Genomic DNA, 15,348 nt, shown 5'->3' with positions numbered 1-15,348 from the left:
TTTTTTGAAAGCTGTTTTTATAATTAATAGATATTTGTTGTATTGTCGTGAGAGATTAATTAACAAACTAAATGAGAATAGCTAGCTAGAAGTGGAGCCAGCCCAGCGTTGCTGACAGTGGCGTATGAATCCCACAGTGGGTACTACGTTTGAATCTGTCAGGTCCAGTAAAGTCACAATAAAATGTATCATTTGTGTTTGAAGGGCCCTTAGGCATGGATGCTAGGAGCGCAAAGGGACCTTTTCCTTAGATTGTTTTTAAAGCAGTTTTATTCTTGTACTGTACACAGATAAATGTGACTGCTAGAGTAGATGCGAAAATACAGATTAACAAGTATAAAACCTGTAAGCTCGGTGGCAAAGCCGAAAAAGCATTAAAATTTATTATTTTAAGTTCTATATGCATAAGTAACTTGATGAATGAACATGAACTGTGTCTTCATCTCCTTTTCTGTCTGTTTTGCTTTTGATGTTCTAGGCTGAACTGTGAACTAGTTTCCGTGTTCTGCAGGTGTCTGGTCCTCCTCGTTGCCTCTTTGGGTAGGCGCATTCTGTTCACTGTAACAGAGTTATTTACTTGTTTGTTTGTTTTTAAGTATACTCATGGTAGCATTTAAAATAAGTATGAATATGTTTTTTTCAGAGACAAACATGGTCCAAGGGATGAATAGAAGTTGTATGAAGTACCTTGATTCTTGATATTGGCAACTCTGTGGATAATTGATGCCGAGGGGCTTATTCAATTAGAGATTAATTCCAAAGACAAATGGCAGGGGCATAGATGTCCTTGAGCTTTTGTGATTAATTCATATATTATTAGTAAATCGATGAGTCAACCAATAAACAACTTCAGATGAGAACAAAGATGGGCCCAGACTAAGCCCAGTGGTGGTCATTCAGTGGCATAGGGCTCTTCCATTTTCTGTGCCTCTGGGAGACTGAGGCCCAAACAGACATTAACTGGTTCAGTTCCTGTCTTGTTAACAATTCTGGGGAGGAGGGTTAGGGATATACAAAGATCTTATTTGTTATGTATATTTGTCTTGGAGGGGTGTGGCCATTTGTCCCAAAACATATACCTGTGGAGGCCAGGGAACAACTTCTGGGAATCAGTCTCTCCTTCTACCATATGGGTCCCAGAGTTTGGTCATCTGACTCAGTGGCAGGAGCCTCTGCCCACTGAATCATCTCACTGGTCCACGACCTTATTTATTTTTGTCATTTTATTGATATAAGCTGCTTGTAGACCAATAAACGTGTATATAAGTAAATAAAGCCTTGCCCTACTATGAATATATGCAAGGAGGCATGAAACATTAATGTCAACTGTGTGTATTAAAGCATGTTATGAAGAAGCATGGATCAAAGGCCCAAGTTCTTTATTAGGGATCATATAGGCAGTGTACTGAAAAACAGTGCTTAATATTATGATCGCGTGTCAATGCAATGCAAATATGGTCATACAAATATGGTCATTTTGATACAGGTGTTTATGGCACAATAGTTTTCCTCAATACCTGATGAATGACTTAGAGAGGAGGACGGGAGAGGACAACGGGAGGGTAGTCTTTCTAACCTTCTTTGTCTTTTCTCCGAGGAACCACGCTTTGCTGCTAGTGAGGGACCCTGCCATGCTGCTTGCTTCATGGGTGGAGGGCGCAGAGACCAATGTGAGTGAGAATTGAATGTTGAGTACCTTGCGAGTTTTTCTTAAAGCATTTATTACATTATTAAAAGTATAAAGAAGTCTCTACAAGGCCAGCTCTGGGAAATGATAAAAAGGGAATTAGCATGAAATATTACACTTATAAATTCATTAATGATAATTAGAGAACATGATATGAGTATGGCTGACAATCCTAAAGGCACGAAGAATATTTATTGCTCTTAGGTTTCATGAATCTTAGTTTTTAAAATTAGGACTATTGAATTAAATTACTTGTTTAATAAACACATGTAAATTAGTGTGAATAAAGAGGTCCCAACCAAGGCCAATGATGGTAATATAGGTTTAATGAGTTGCAGTGATGTGTGTTTTAGGTCTGTCATGCTGAGGTCTGGTTATACAATCGATACAGTTTGTTATCTCTGTTAGTGACTCTAGAGATAGGTATTGGGGAAGTTGAGAGAGCAATATTCTTAGACATGACCCAAAAAATTTCCACTGTAAAATTATATGCACATATATTATATTACTATACATTAAACAGTAAGTTTTAATAGGAAATATACACAATTCCTGTGTCTTATTTCTTTAAGGTTGGTAGCCACAAGACATAATGAAAGTTCAATTGGGCCAGTTTTCTTTAGAGAGAACAAGCGAATGTTTTCACATCTCACTAGAAATGGCATGCCCAGGCAAGTGGAGGGCAGATTGATAGTGCTATGGCATCTGACTGTGATCTTGTTTGCTTTTCTTTGTATACCCCAGAACAAATAGGCTTAAGTATTCTCTAGTGTTCTAGAATTCTAGGCTCCTCCCTGTGTGTGGGAGCATGCGGTGCATGCTGAGTAATAGACGATCTGGTCTTGTTTAGGAGGTTTGCTTTAAGATATTTATTGTACCATGTAAGAAAGCACTAAATGTATTCAAGGCAGGGAACAATGCCCTAGTGAAAAATGTGGCATTGGCATCAAACATCATATTGATTAACTAATATATGTAGCATAATGATTGGTCAAAGAAGAATCTAAGACAACAAATGATTGTTTGTATATGATAAACACATTTAGGGCCCCTGCTTTTGACTTTTTATCCATAGCTCCAATTTTATTGTTATTAGTGTTTTAATAAATTAAATAACAATCACATGTAGATGACGATGAAGAAAGAATCATAGCCCAGAACCATTGTTGAACTGGTCACATGTGAGTCAGAAAAGATGAATAATTCATGTTTGGGCCTGACAGTTTTCAAGAAAATACAAGGACTCTTTTTCACCTTTGTGCTCATGAATAAAAAATCCTTTTTAAAAAGAATAACATTTCAAATTTTTCTTTTGAAAATTTCATACATGTATATAATGCATCTACGTCTTACCCACCTCCAACCCCCTCCCTCCAGTACCGTCTATGGCCTCTAAACACATCTTTTTTCCAACATCATGTCTTTCCTTTTTAAAAAACAAAGTCTTTTAAAGTATAACTCATTGAATCTAATCAGTATTTACCCATTTGTGCATTAGAGCGGGACAGCCTACCAGTGACTGCTCCTCTAGACTTCTTTTAAAGTAGCAGTTGTTGAATAAATAAACTCCTGAATTGATGAGGAGATCAGAGGCAATGGTACTGTGCTGTCTAAATGCACAGGAAGAATGCTGAAGCTGATTGGAATGGATGGCCCATAGTTACAGTGTTATCTCTTCAGATGGGGAGGATGTGCATAGTTACCAGTGACAGCCAATGGTTTGTGTCAGGTGTGGGCTTATTTATTGTATTGGCAGAAAATGAGTAAATCTTACTGCGCATTAATGGACACCTATATGACTATGTTATCAGATGACTGAAGAGAAAGACTAACGGAGAACGGTTCTCTTTTTATCTCTGCTTGGCCCTCTTCACAATGGACACACGGATTGCTTAGCCACGTGTTGAAACGGAGAGCATATGGCAGACCCCTGTGAGTAATTAAGGTCTTGTTTTGATTTGGGGCACATGTTCTAAAACATTCTATGTACTTCATTGTGTACAAATATGATAAGGCCAGAGGACAACAGAATTTGACATGTGGTGCTGACTGATCATGAACAGCACTGAGTTTACCAACTACAAAGAAAAAGTGAGGGATTTTACATATCTTGGTCTTGGGTTTTTTTGAATCATGTGTTTCAGTAGAATCAATGAACAAATCATTTGTCCAATGAAAATGCAAAAGTGAATCAGGAAAGGGAAATGCATGAATGCACTGGTGCTGGCTACTGGTTTAGTATGAATTACAACAGTGAGTCCCTGCACAAGGAGAATCTAGGCTGTTCTGTGATTCAGGTGGAGAGGTCACCTCAGTGTTGACTTTGCCTTCTCTGCTCTGTTCTGAGAAGTTACGAGCTGCACAGTGGCCCTTCTTCTACAAAAGTGAGACCAATGAGCAAGAGAGGCAATGAGGGGTTTGGGTGATCTGTTAAAGACAGCCAGTGACTGCTGTTTGGTAAGAAGCAACTATAATCAAAGAAGGCCAATGAAATTATGGATTACTTTGAAACATTGTATTGATGAATTGGTTATTGATTCATTAGTTTTATAATGTGAATGCTGATAAAAGAGATGTACTCCATGGCATGAATAGGCTAACTTTAGGGATAACTGTGGAGCTTTACTTCCCATGAGTGATGGTTCTGAGACAGTTAATGGTATTAAAGAATTGAAAAATAATTTAGTAAACAAGTGTAGTTTTTTTTAATGAGGAAAAAAAGACACCTCAAAGTTTTGGCTCAGTGATTATACTTAGTGGTATATTAGCACAGGATCTATTACCCTGTGTATCTGGAGGCTGTGGAGTTTTCAGAAACAGGAAGTGTGGTCCACTTCCTGGGATCATTTGCTAATGATCCAGTGGTCTGATGTGAATGACACATAAAAATTTCTTGTTTATTTTGAGTGGAGTGGCACAGTTTTCTGATTTATTGATACATCTTAATAGAATGGACAATCTAGCCGGGTGGTAGTGGCGCACGCCTTTAATCCCAGCACTTGGGAGGCAGAGGCAGGTGGATCTCCATGATTTCGAGGCCATCCTGGTCTACAAAGCAAGTTCCAGGACAGCCAGATCTGTTAAACAGAGAAACCCTGACTCGACCCCTGCCCCATCCCACAACATACACAGAATTTACAATTTAAACATAGATGGCTCAAAGTCATGGATGAAATCAAGTCTTAACTCAGTATTAAATCTTTATAGTTCCATGGCATTTTATAGCATACTACAAAAACCAGAATTAAAAAAACAAAACAAAATTGAAAACAAACCTCTTCTATTCTCTTTATTGGAAATGAGTCTCTTGTCAGACAATAGGAGCACTCAGTACACTTATTTGGGGCCTTTGCTAGCTTGTCCCTGTGTGCTAATGTGTCATAAGTAAATCAATAAACACAAGTGCTGTGAATGAGGATAGATGGATGAGTCTACTAAAGTACAGCCTTGTTATGAGCTTGTTTACTGGAAAAAGGTTTGTTATTTCATGTCTCTAACGCTGATGTCTATAGATAAAAATAGAAGATGCCTGTGACCCACGCCAGCAGCCAGCTTATACAGATGTGCGAGTGCTCATTGTCTCAGTCACAGGTACTTGTGATTTTGTATGTTTTTGACCTTTTGTAAATTAGAAAAAGCTATGTAAATACCCAAATTAAAAACATTTAAAGATAAGATAATGAGCTAGCTATGTATCAAGTGTGAGTGTGTTTAATCCCATGGATTATGAATTAATCATTGTGCTACACCAGAGCCCTGTTTAAAAAGAGATCTAGGTTTTCTCATTCATTTTCCTAGCTGTACATTGCTCCATTTGAATTCTCCCCATTTGTTCCACATTTCTGCCTTAAGAGATCCAAGGCTCAGACATTTGAAGTTTATGATAGATACATACTAAGAATAGTATGGTGCATAGAGACTGCGTCTAAAGTAAATTAAACCATGATGTTGCATAGTACATGGGATTGTTAGGTTGTGCTCTTGACCATGTGCCCCATAGTCCCTGGGTCAGGATGATAGAAATGGTCCTAGTGTACAGACGCTGCTGAAATGAGTACAAGGAGCTACAAGGTCCCTGCCTTCATGTGAGGAGTTTGCTTGCAAGTGTCCACTAAGTTCCCAGTGAAATCATGAGTGCAGTCAGGAGTATGTCATGGCTAACGTCCTTGCCCTGGTCAGTTGTGAGTTCCCAGCTGTTTGGTTAAAAAGAAAACATTAAAGAATCATTCATAGGATAAAGGCATGGTAGAATGGAGAGAATAGATTTTTATAACATTTTTAAACTTTTTTTTTAATAATGTGCACAATGGTTGTATCTTGGATGAGGCCAAGAGGCCAGCCAATGCTCTTCCTTCATTGGAATTTTTGCTCACCGTATGTGCTAAAAATGTGACCATACATAGAATCAATGTCCAGGAAACCAAGCCTATTTGAACAACTGAGAGTAAACACTTAGAATTTATTTAAATATTAGCACACAATTTTATTTATTTATTTATTTATTTTTTCATGGTTTATTTTTTTTTATTTAAAAATTTCCAATTCCTCCCCTCCTTCTCCCCCTTCCCTCCCCTCCCCTCCACCTATACCCCTCCCTCCCTCTCCAGGCCAAGGAGCCATCAGGGTTCCCTACTCTATGTTAAGTCCAAGGTCCTCCCAACTCCCCCCAGGTCCAGGAAGGTGATCAACCAAGCTGACAAGGGTCCCACAGAGCCCGTCCATGCAGAAGAATCAAAGCCCAGCACACAATTTTAAAAGATCAAATCTTGTTTACTAATTCTTTTAATGTTTTTTTAAAAATAACATTTTTTCTTATTCTTTGAAAATGTATACACAGTATCTTGGTCCTATCTGCTCCCAGACACACATCTCTCTATTATTTTCATGTCTTTAAAATATTTTTAAATTATTATATTTTTTTAAACTTATAGAGTCAGAATAGTACTTCCCAGATACACCCACCTAGGTGTGTGGTTATCCATTGGAGCGTGGGCTATTTGCTGGTGGCTAACTCCCCCACAAAAGTTGTTTTCTATCCCCAACTTTTTATTAGTATACATTAACTGTACGTAGTAGTGGGCTCCATTATGGCATTCTCACCTATGTACATAAGGGACTTCGATCACATTCGTGCCCCAGTTAACATCTGTAATCCCACTGATCCCTTAGTTTTCCCTCTTGTGTCTTGACTGTGTGTGTTTGTGAAAAATTGATGTGTCCTCTTCATGTTCCTTAGGAGATAAATGTGTATGATACTTTTTACTGTGAAGCAGGAGTACAGAGATGTAAATGCCGCTCTGAGTCAGAGAGCTGATGGCGGTTCCTGCTGTAATTGGAAGAACACACAGGTTATTCAGGGAAGAGAAAGGGAGGACAACCCAGGATGTGCTGCGCATAGCCTCCCAAATCTTTTTTATGGCCAAAGCATCTCCAACCTTCCAAGGTCTGAAGAAAATGGGGATTTGCATGTTTGTCTCTGTGGGGATGAGCACACAGATTTTAGTAATATTCAGGGATCATTCTCTCTGTCTTTGTCACATCGCAGGTTTGATTTTGAAGAACAGACTTGAAAGTGTGGAACGTGAAAAGAATGGTGTCTGTAAGCAGGAGCACATGGTGAGTGAGACACGATTGGTATTCATGTGTCTAGGTCTGTAAGCTCACCAAGCAGGAAGTGGATTGGGGAAGGCTGCCTGAAGGGGTACAGGTATGGGCAAGTGGGTTGAGTCATGTCATGGGATAGTCAGAGTTCTTTCTTTGGGCCCAATAAGAGTTCAAGTATTCATATGCTGAAGAAAAGCAACACCAATCAAAACAAAAAAAAAAAAAAAAAAACACAACCCACCCTACCACAAAGTAATAAATACTAAAATGACTAAGAAAATGGAATTTGAAAGGCATGCATTAATGGAAAATTGTGGCTTTTAAAAAAAATTGTTGTCGTTTTGAGAGAGGGTCTCACTATGTAGTCCTGAAATTTGGTTATACAGACCAAACTGGCCTTGACCTGACCCAGATCCACTGACCTCTGAGTCCTGGGATTAAGTGCTATTACACTTGGCATCTCTTAATATTTTTTTTAGCATCATTGCATGTGCACTTCAGAATAAATACACTGAACTAACAAAAGCATGGTTATAAAATCCTGCTGCTAAGAGCACAGAGATGACAATCAGCAATAGGGAATTTTTTTCCCTATTAGTAGCTTTTTTTAAAAAAAAATTCACCAAATTGTTCAAGAAATCCATTTATGTAGTCAGAAAATTCAGCCAGAAGCTGCTAAGGGATCGATGCAGTACCTGTTCTTCAGTGGACTTGACAGCAGTATGGTCGATTCCTGAATGACCGGCCTTGGGAGTGAGGCGACTCCGTATGAACAATTTTAATGGACACTGCAATAAATTGATTATATTGGAAGGCCGGTGTTTATTATTGTTAACTGATTAGAAAATTAACAGATAAATGTAGTAAAAGGAGAGGAAAAGTTGAAATCCTGACCCAAGACGATGACCGCATGTACTCATCATGGGTGCTGAGTAATTTGTCAGAGAACCTCTGCTTTAGTGGACAGACAGAGATCTGCTGTATTTGTTTTGCTGGGACTATTCCTGTGGAGACATCAGCTGTCCCAAAAGGCCACATTCTTTGGAGTTTTGTGCTTCATGAGTTTTGATTGTTATTACAAAAACAAAAAGAGTGGCACCAGTGTGAATTGAAGACTTCTTGCCTTGGTTTAGGTGGTTGAGGAATCATTAACAAGTGTTTATAGGGCAACTAATGATGTCCAACTGAATATCAATCACACAAATAGAGGCTGCATAAAAATTTTTATTTGTAATGAAAATATGGAAACTGTCATGGATTAATGTAATGAATATGTCAGTGTTAGATTCCATCTATAGATTAGTAATAATAGCACCCTTTTAAGTGGTTGAATATCATAGGATTTATATTTATACTAATTGATCAATATGAAAAGTAGAACCGAGTATAGAAAAGAAGACTCGATTCTGGATCATTGATGACCAATGGTACCTTCTGAGTCATAGGCAATGGACTCTGGGCCCAGCTTTGTGTTCAATTTGCTATTTGAAATCATTCTGTCAGTAAGATGGAATGTATTTGTTTTCAGTTTACGTCTTCATTTATTTCCATCCTGTTAGTTTGAAAGCATTGTTGTCTGGCTAGAAATAACTTGTACTTTCACGTCCTCTTTGGCTAGAGATGAGGTAGACAGTATAATTAATAGATAATAGTCCACATCTGGGTCAAGGAAAGTAGCATAAAGAGCCTGCAAATAATGACTTCCTAAATAGCCAACTGAGGGAAGAATGGTAAGCAAAACTAAAATAGATTATCCCATCTTTTTAATGAGCTATTTTGCTTTGTTGCCCTGAGCCTGGATGCTCTGAGCCAGGGCACACGTCCTTCCATGGGCTTGAGCTCCATGGTTACATGCCTGTGTCGGGAGCTTGAAATGATGCATAATAATATGCTGTGGCTCTTCTGACTTTTCAAAAGAATTACAGTTCACTAGAGACGCTGAAATGTGCCTTTCGTAGACTGGATTTCTCTATTATACTGAACCCTTTGTGCATGACCCACCTAGCTTAGTTTATTCTATCCTTCTGAATACTCTGGAAGTAATTATATAGAAGCATCTTAATGACTGTTCAAGAGTCTATTTTTACTATATTTATATTTTTAAGTCTATGAATTAATCAACAAACTAACATAAAATAGAGAAAGAGAACCAATATGGTTGTTACCTAAAGTCACTTTCCTATACATCCTGCACCAAAGCCATCTAACAGTGACTCAGCATCCCTTGACTCTCCTTTACCACTTCTGCCTCCCTACACCCTCCCCTCTCTGCTAACTACCATTCAACTCACAACTGCCCCGAGGTCCATTTCCAACATGAATGAGTTCATGTACTACTTGCCCTTCTGTGCCTGAATTATTTCTCTTTACATTAATGTCTTTGACTCCATCCACAATGTCAATTTTTTAAAATTAATTTGTGTCCAAATAGAATCTGACAAGGGCTTAATAGCCTAGTAGCTTTCTTCAATGGTTGGATTCACACTCACATTTAGGTAGCACTAGTTTTAGACTCCATATGTTATATGAAAAAACAAAAGGCCATAAAGTTGAGAGAGACACAGGGGTCATCCTACAGGGAGTAGGGTGTTGGATATGAACAAAATATATTGTATACATACATGAAATTCTCATAGAATATATGCATACAAATACACACACACACATTAACCTAAAGAGTAATAATACTGCAGAAAACTGAAAAGAAAATAAAAACCTCATCAGAGAGAGGACAGATAGTGTGATTTAAAATATGCAGTGGTCTTTGGTTCCCTTTGAAAGACAGTGAGGTCAGATGCGCCATGCATCATATTCTGAGCTTATGAATCATGTTTATTGATTTACTTTAATTAATAACTTGGGATAAAAATAGAAATGTTATAAGTAGAAAGGCAAACATGAACCAGTGATGGCGGCCACTGTCCAATGACCCTTGTAGGGTGAATAAAACCTGTGCAGACTCTGGAGTCAAATGAAAAAGAAATACAGTTTATTGTATCATCAGAAGGTGTCTTCAAGTCAGGCTTGGTGGTATCCAAAGCTGGCCTTTGTGTCAAAATTAGATGAATGAGAATATCAATCACTCAATTAATGAAATACTAACTATAAAAATACATGACTTGGAACATTATAATATGTTAAGAAAACAGTAAGATCCTGATTTAGATGTCTGACTCCCTTACTTGTCCTTCCTTGGCTAAAGATGGTTCAGACTATATGGTGAAGCCAGTGTTCTCAATATATGGAAAAATTTAAAATTCTCTTTTCTTAAGAGTAAAACAAAAACTAAAACCTTACACTGTTAAGTAAATGACTCTAAAGGGCTGGTTCATATCCTATGGGTTGTGACCTTTCCACAGGGGTCGCACATCAGATATTTGTAATTTCTAACAGCAAAATCATAGGCTTTTTAGGAATATTATTAGTGACAATATAGATTAGTCAGCACACAATATAGAAATATAAGCAAAGGGCTATTGGGCCTTCCCTGGACCAGTGATGACAGCTATCAGTCAACAAGTTGCAGAGGATGAATGGCATGTGTTTAGAACTCTGAGGTCTAACACAATGGATGAAGTGATAAGCAAGGACTAGAGGAGGAGACTGTAATTTTTCATCCTGTTCTGTTACCTACTTTTCAGGATGGATGTCCTAAGAGGATAGATTCTTATGTGATTCCCTTCTTTGTTGCTCATGTCCCTACTATTCATTGTGAGCAGTAGTTAATGTTCTTTTTTTTTTGCTGTATTTTAGGAAAGCTTATTTTAATCTAAAAAAAAAAACTCTCAAAGGAATCAAAGCAGATCATCTATAATATAAGGTTAATAGAAGTATTTAGTGATTATTCCATACAGTAAGAAATGAGGACAGTAACCAAAACAGTCTAGGGGTTAACAGGTTCAATCTGTAGATGAATGTTAGGGACATTAATTCATATTTTTCTTGCATTGTGTAGTTTATATATGTATCTCTTGGTTCATCAAACAATGTACAAGGACAGCAAGTGTTAGAGAAAGGAGACCAATTCACCATCTAATGCCACCTCATTTGACAGCAACCACTATCACTGGTTTATGTTTGCCTTTTTATTATTATAAAAACATCAAAGAAGATTGAGTAAACAAGTATACAGATGGACAGAGATGAAGAAATTACAAATGTGTACATTTATGTAATCAGTATATAGGTATTAGATATTTTTTTCTATTGAGGTCTCCCTATATGGACCAGGCTAGCCTCAAACTCCGAGCCCTGCTATGTAGGTCAGTCAAGTGCTGGAATTTTATTCATTTGACACCAAGCTTGGTTTAGCAGAAATTGATCAAGTGTATTATAATCCTGCACTAAAATAATATCGACAAGAGATTGTCAATCATTACATTATGTCAATTATAAATTTGAAGTTCTTTAAGAAGAAAATAAATACATTTGCAGTGAGCACGTGGAAGGTTATGCTAAAGACTGGTAGAAACATGAGTCAATGGAGAGACCATGTCCAGCTCTCTGCTCTGCTTTGTACTCCCCAGATGGAGGTGCTGAGCAAGAACCACCCTTCTCTGTCGCTCCCTGCTGTGCTGTGTGCCTGCAAAGTGAGTAACAGCCACCAGGCTTATTTTCCTTGCTTAACTGATTAAAAGTAGCCATGGCATTATGTTAATTATATTCTTTAGAAGAAGTAGACAATGAGGTAACTATGCACTGATGGCTTTAACAGTGGATGGGGAGGGGGATAGAAGAAAAACGAAGCAACTCGATGTCTTTGTTTTCTCTGATTTTCTCTGAAACCAAGCAGATAGTTATGATCAAAGTGATATCTTGATACATGCTTACCTAGTATAATTTTTCAGGAAGGTTAAGCATATCCGTACCTCTCCCCAAATAATTTCCTCATTATCCTGAAATTCTGCTGTCTTCTTTTCTACTCCTTTGAGATATTAAAAAACTATGAGCAAGACTTTCTCCACAGTATATAACAGCCCCCCGGGGCTTCGGAAGGTCATTGAACTGTATCAGCAGCTTGTCTCCGTTCTCTTCTCCCACTGCCCCATCTGGTAACCAGCATTCCACTCTCAGCTCCCAGAAGATGAACTCGTCCCCGTCCCACAACAGTAAGACCCTATTGTGTTTGCCTTTCTGTGTTTAGTCTGTCTTGTTCAACGTGATCATCTCCAGTGCCATCCATATCACTAAAAATTACAGCATGCCATTCTCCTTTTTGGCTAAACGTACCAAACATGAAACTCATACCCAGGGTAAATAAGGAGCCTAAAACTCAATAGCAAAAGAACAGAAAACAGTAAATAATTTTTAATAGACAGAAGTATGTATGTCTCAGTCAAGCAGTCTATGAAAGAATGCTCATCATGATCAACCACCATAGAAATGCAAATCAGAACCACAGCAAGACCCCCTCACTCCAGTAAGGAAGCTGTTATCAAGAAAGTCTAGCGATGATAAGTAAAGGGGTAGATGGAGGGTTTCATGTGCACACTGTTGATGGGAATGTGAATTAGTAGACCATCATAGGAAACAGCATGAAGAGTCTTCAAAAACAAAATGAAAAATTAAAAATAACACCAACAACAAACCCATAGAATTGCCTTATAGTCCAACCATCTTGTGTGTCCGGATGTAAAGGAAATGACGCATTTGTGACAGAGACACCTGCTCTCCCATAGTCCCTGTGCTGCTGTCTTCGGGTGCCAATAGGGGATAGATTTGAGTAGCCATTAGCTGATGAGGGGATAAAGGAATGTGACAGATAGCATGGGACACTGCTCATCCAAATAAAAGTTAGCTGGAGCCTAATGAGAGACTGATTGCCGGGTGCTATGTTTCCTGATTGATCGCTGCCACACTGAGGCCAATTAACAAAAGATAAAAATCTCAGGTGGCTAGGATTCCACAGACAGATGTTAAGCTGCCAAACGTCATGTTCATTTTTGTGGATCAGGCTATTTTATTGATTTACTTTAATTAATAACTTAGAATACAGTAAGTTCAAATAAAAGATAGGTTAAGGTATGAACCAGTGATGATAATGGGTGTTGAGAGTGAGCCTCACACACTGCATGAAACATCTCTGTACTCTTACTAGCTAACAAAAATGTAGGATAACCTTTTTCTTGGTAGATGATATCCTCTAAACCAGTGGTTCTCATCCCGTGGGTCATAAATCCTTTGGGGACTGAATGACCCCTATCACAGGGACTGAGTGTCTGATATGCCTGTGAGATGCCTTCGCAAAGTAGTTCTCACCCTATAGGTTGCAAGCCCCTTTGGGAGTGCATATCAGATATTTACATTGTAATTCATACCAGTAGCAAAATTACAGTTCTAAGGTAACAATGAAAATAATTTCATGGTTGGGAGCCACCACAACGTGAGGAACTGAAGCAAAGAGTCGCAGCATTAGGAAGTTTGAGAACCACTCATCTAGACATAGTCAGAAAGTTTCAAGGACCCGAAGGCTGACGCCTATGTTGGTAATTGTTGCTTATGTCATTAAAATTAAGCAGTGGAACTATAATTCAATAAATTACTGATGTATTAGTCAAATATAAACCTGAAGTTCATCAGGGACACTTAGATCTGTGGTTGTGGAAACAGTAAAGTACAGTGGGCGTAGCTCCCACACTTCCATCCTCAGCTACCATAGGCATCAGATGCTCAGGCCTTGTTTATCATCTGGATGTGGGGCTTTGCTAAATTTGTTTCTGCATCTTTTGTTAAGGTAAAAGCTTGCATCGTTAATTTAAGTGAGTGAATAAGTCAATTCTGAAAGCAAAGCTAAAAACCAAAGGTCTGTGAAAAGAATGTCCCCAGCTTTTTGTTTTCTTTCTGTTTACTTGCCTGCTCTGTGTTCTTCCCGTTGGAATCATCTGAGCTGGGGCTGGGATTCTCCACGGCTGGTGTTCAGTTGTGCTTTCTCACTGGAATCAGGAAATCGAGGTGAATAATAGGTATAGATCTTGCTTTGTTTTTCACGGACAGTTTACTGTTTTAAAAATATGCAAAGATAGAAGGTCCAGCACACTCATTTTGGGCCTAGGATGAATATTTTAACTGAGTAATTGATGTAACAAAAAGCTGACCTTAGATAACCAAAGTCTGTGGGTATTATATCCCAAATAACAGATTCTTCATATATTGGCTTCAAGACGCATCACTGGTGGATTAATGGATTACTAAGCAAACATTGTAGATAAGAATAAAGAGAAATTGGCCTGTCCCTGGATCAGTGACCATAACTGCCAGTACATGAGGCTCAGATGATGAATGATGTGTGTCTGAAGCCCTGAGGTCCCACAGAAATGATAAATGCGAGAAAGGACCTGTGGAAGAGAAAGTCACTTTTTATCCCTTGTTCCGTTCTCTGCTCTCAGGAGTTGCTACTCCCAGGGAGATGTCTGCAGATTCCACAGTCACCCAGTCTTTAGTACATCGCTAGGTGAGATCTTGGGACAAGGGTAATTGGTAGTTGTATTTTTTCATTATATAGATGACAGATGACATTAAAGGTTATGCTTTCTATGACTGGACAGTGTAAAATCTAACCATGTATATGTAATACCTACGGTCCATATATAGTAGCCTATAGAGTCACACAAATAGAGAAAACAGATTTATTATTGGAGCAAATATACAGACCACCTAAGTTCAAAAATACCCATTTCCATGGAAGGGAACCACCGGGAAGAGAGCACACTTAGAAATCCTGTCCTTTGCCTCTTCGGTACACTTTATATTTAGAAAGTCATTTAGGACACCGTTCACTGTCCTTTAAAATAGATTTTGTTTTTCCTTTAAAAAAAAAAAACTACCAAATCGCCGCACATCTAGAACATGATCACTCTGCTACGGTTTCCATTTAGGTGCTCTGTGCAAGTTGTTTACTGCACTGTTTAGTAGTGAGAGGTATGGGGCAGGGAGATGCCTCAACCCAAAAGCCTGATGTCCTTAGCGGGATACTTAGAACCCTAAAAATCTCCTGCTGCTTCCACGGCTCTCAACACAGATAAATAAATATATAAATAATTACGTGAAATATGATTTCA

At 38.4% G+C, this 15,348-nt stretch overlaps 3 non-coding genes across 3 annotated transcripts; all 3 read left to right on the top strand.

Annotated features, from left to right (window-relative positions):
* The first annotated feature begins 8,698 nt into the window (after positions 1–8,698).
* Positions 8,699–8,769, top strand: LOC119820121. Its single transcript, XR_005286390.1, has one exon. It is a non-coding gene; the product is annotated as a small nucleolar RNA SNORD113/SNORD114 family (small nucleolar RNA).
* A 2,010-nt stretch (positions 8,770–10,779) lies between these two features.
* On the top strand, positions 10,780–10,854 carry LOC119820111. Its single transcript, XR_005286382.1, has one exon. It is a non-coding gene; the product is annotated as a small nucleolar RNA SNORD113/SNORD114 family (small nucleolar RNA).
* Positions 10,855–14,524: 3,670 nt separating this feature from the next.
* Positions 14,525–14,599, top strand: LOC119820120. Its single transcript, XR_005286389.1, has one exon. It is a non-coding gene; the product is annotated as a small nucleolar RNA SNORD113/SNORD114 family (small nucleolar RNA).
* The last annotated feature ends 749 nt before the right edge of the window (positions 14,600–15,348 follow it).

This window comes from Arvicola amphibius, chromosome 7 (assembly GCF_903992535.2).
Source record: "Arvicola amphibius chromosome 7, mArvAmp1.2, whole genome shotgun sequence".
NCBI lineage: Eukaryota > Metazoa > Chordata > Mammalia > Rodentia > Cricetidae > Arvicola > Arvicola amphibius.
Note: the sequence above shows the minus strand (reverse complement) of the source record. Positions and strands in the feature narration are given on the sequence as shown.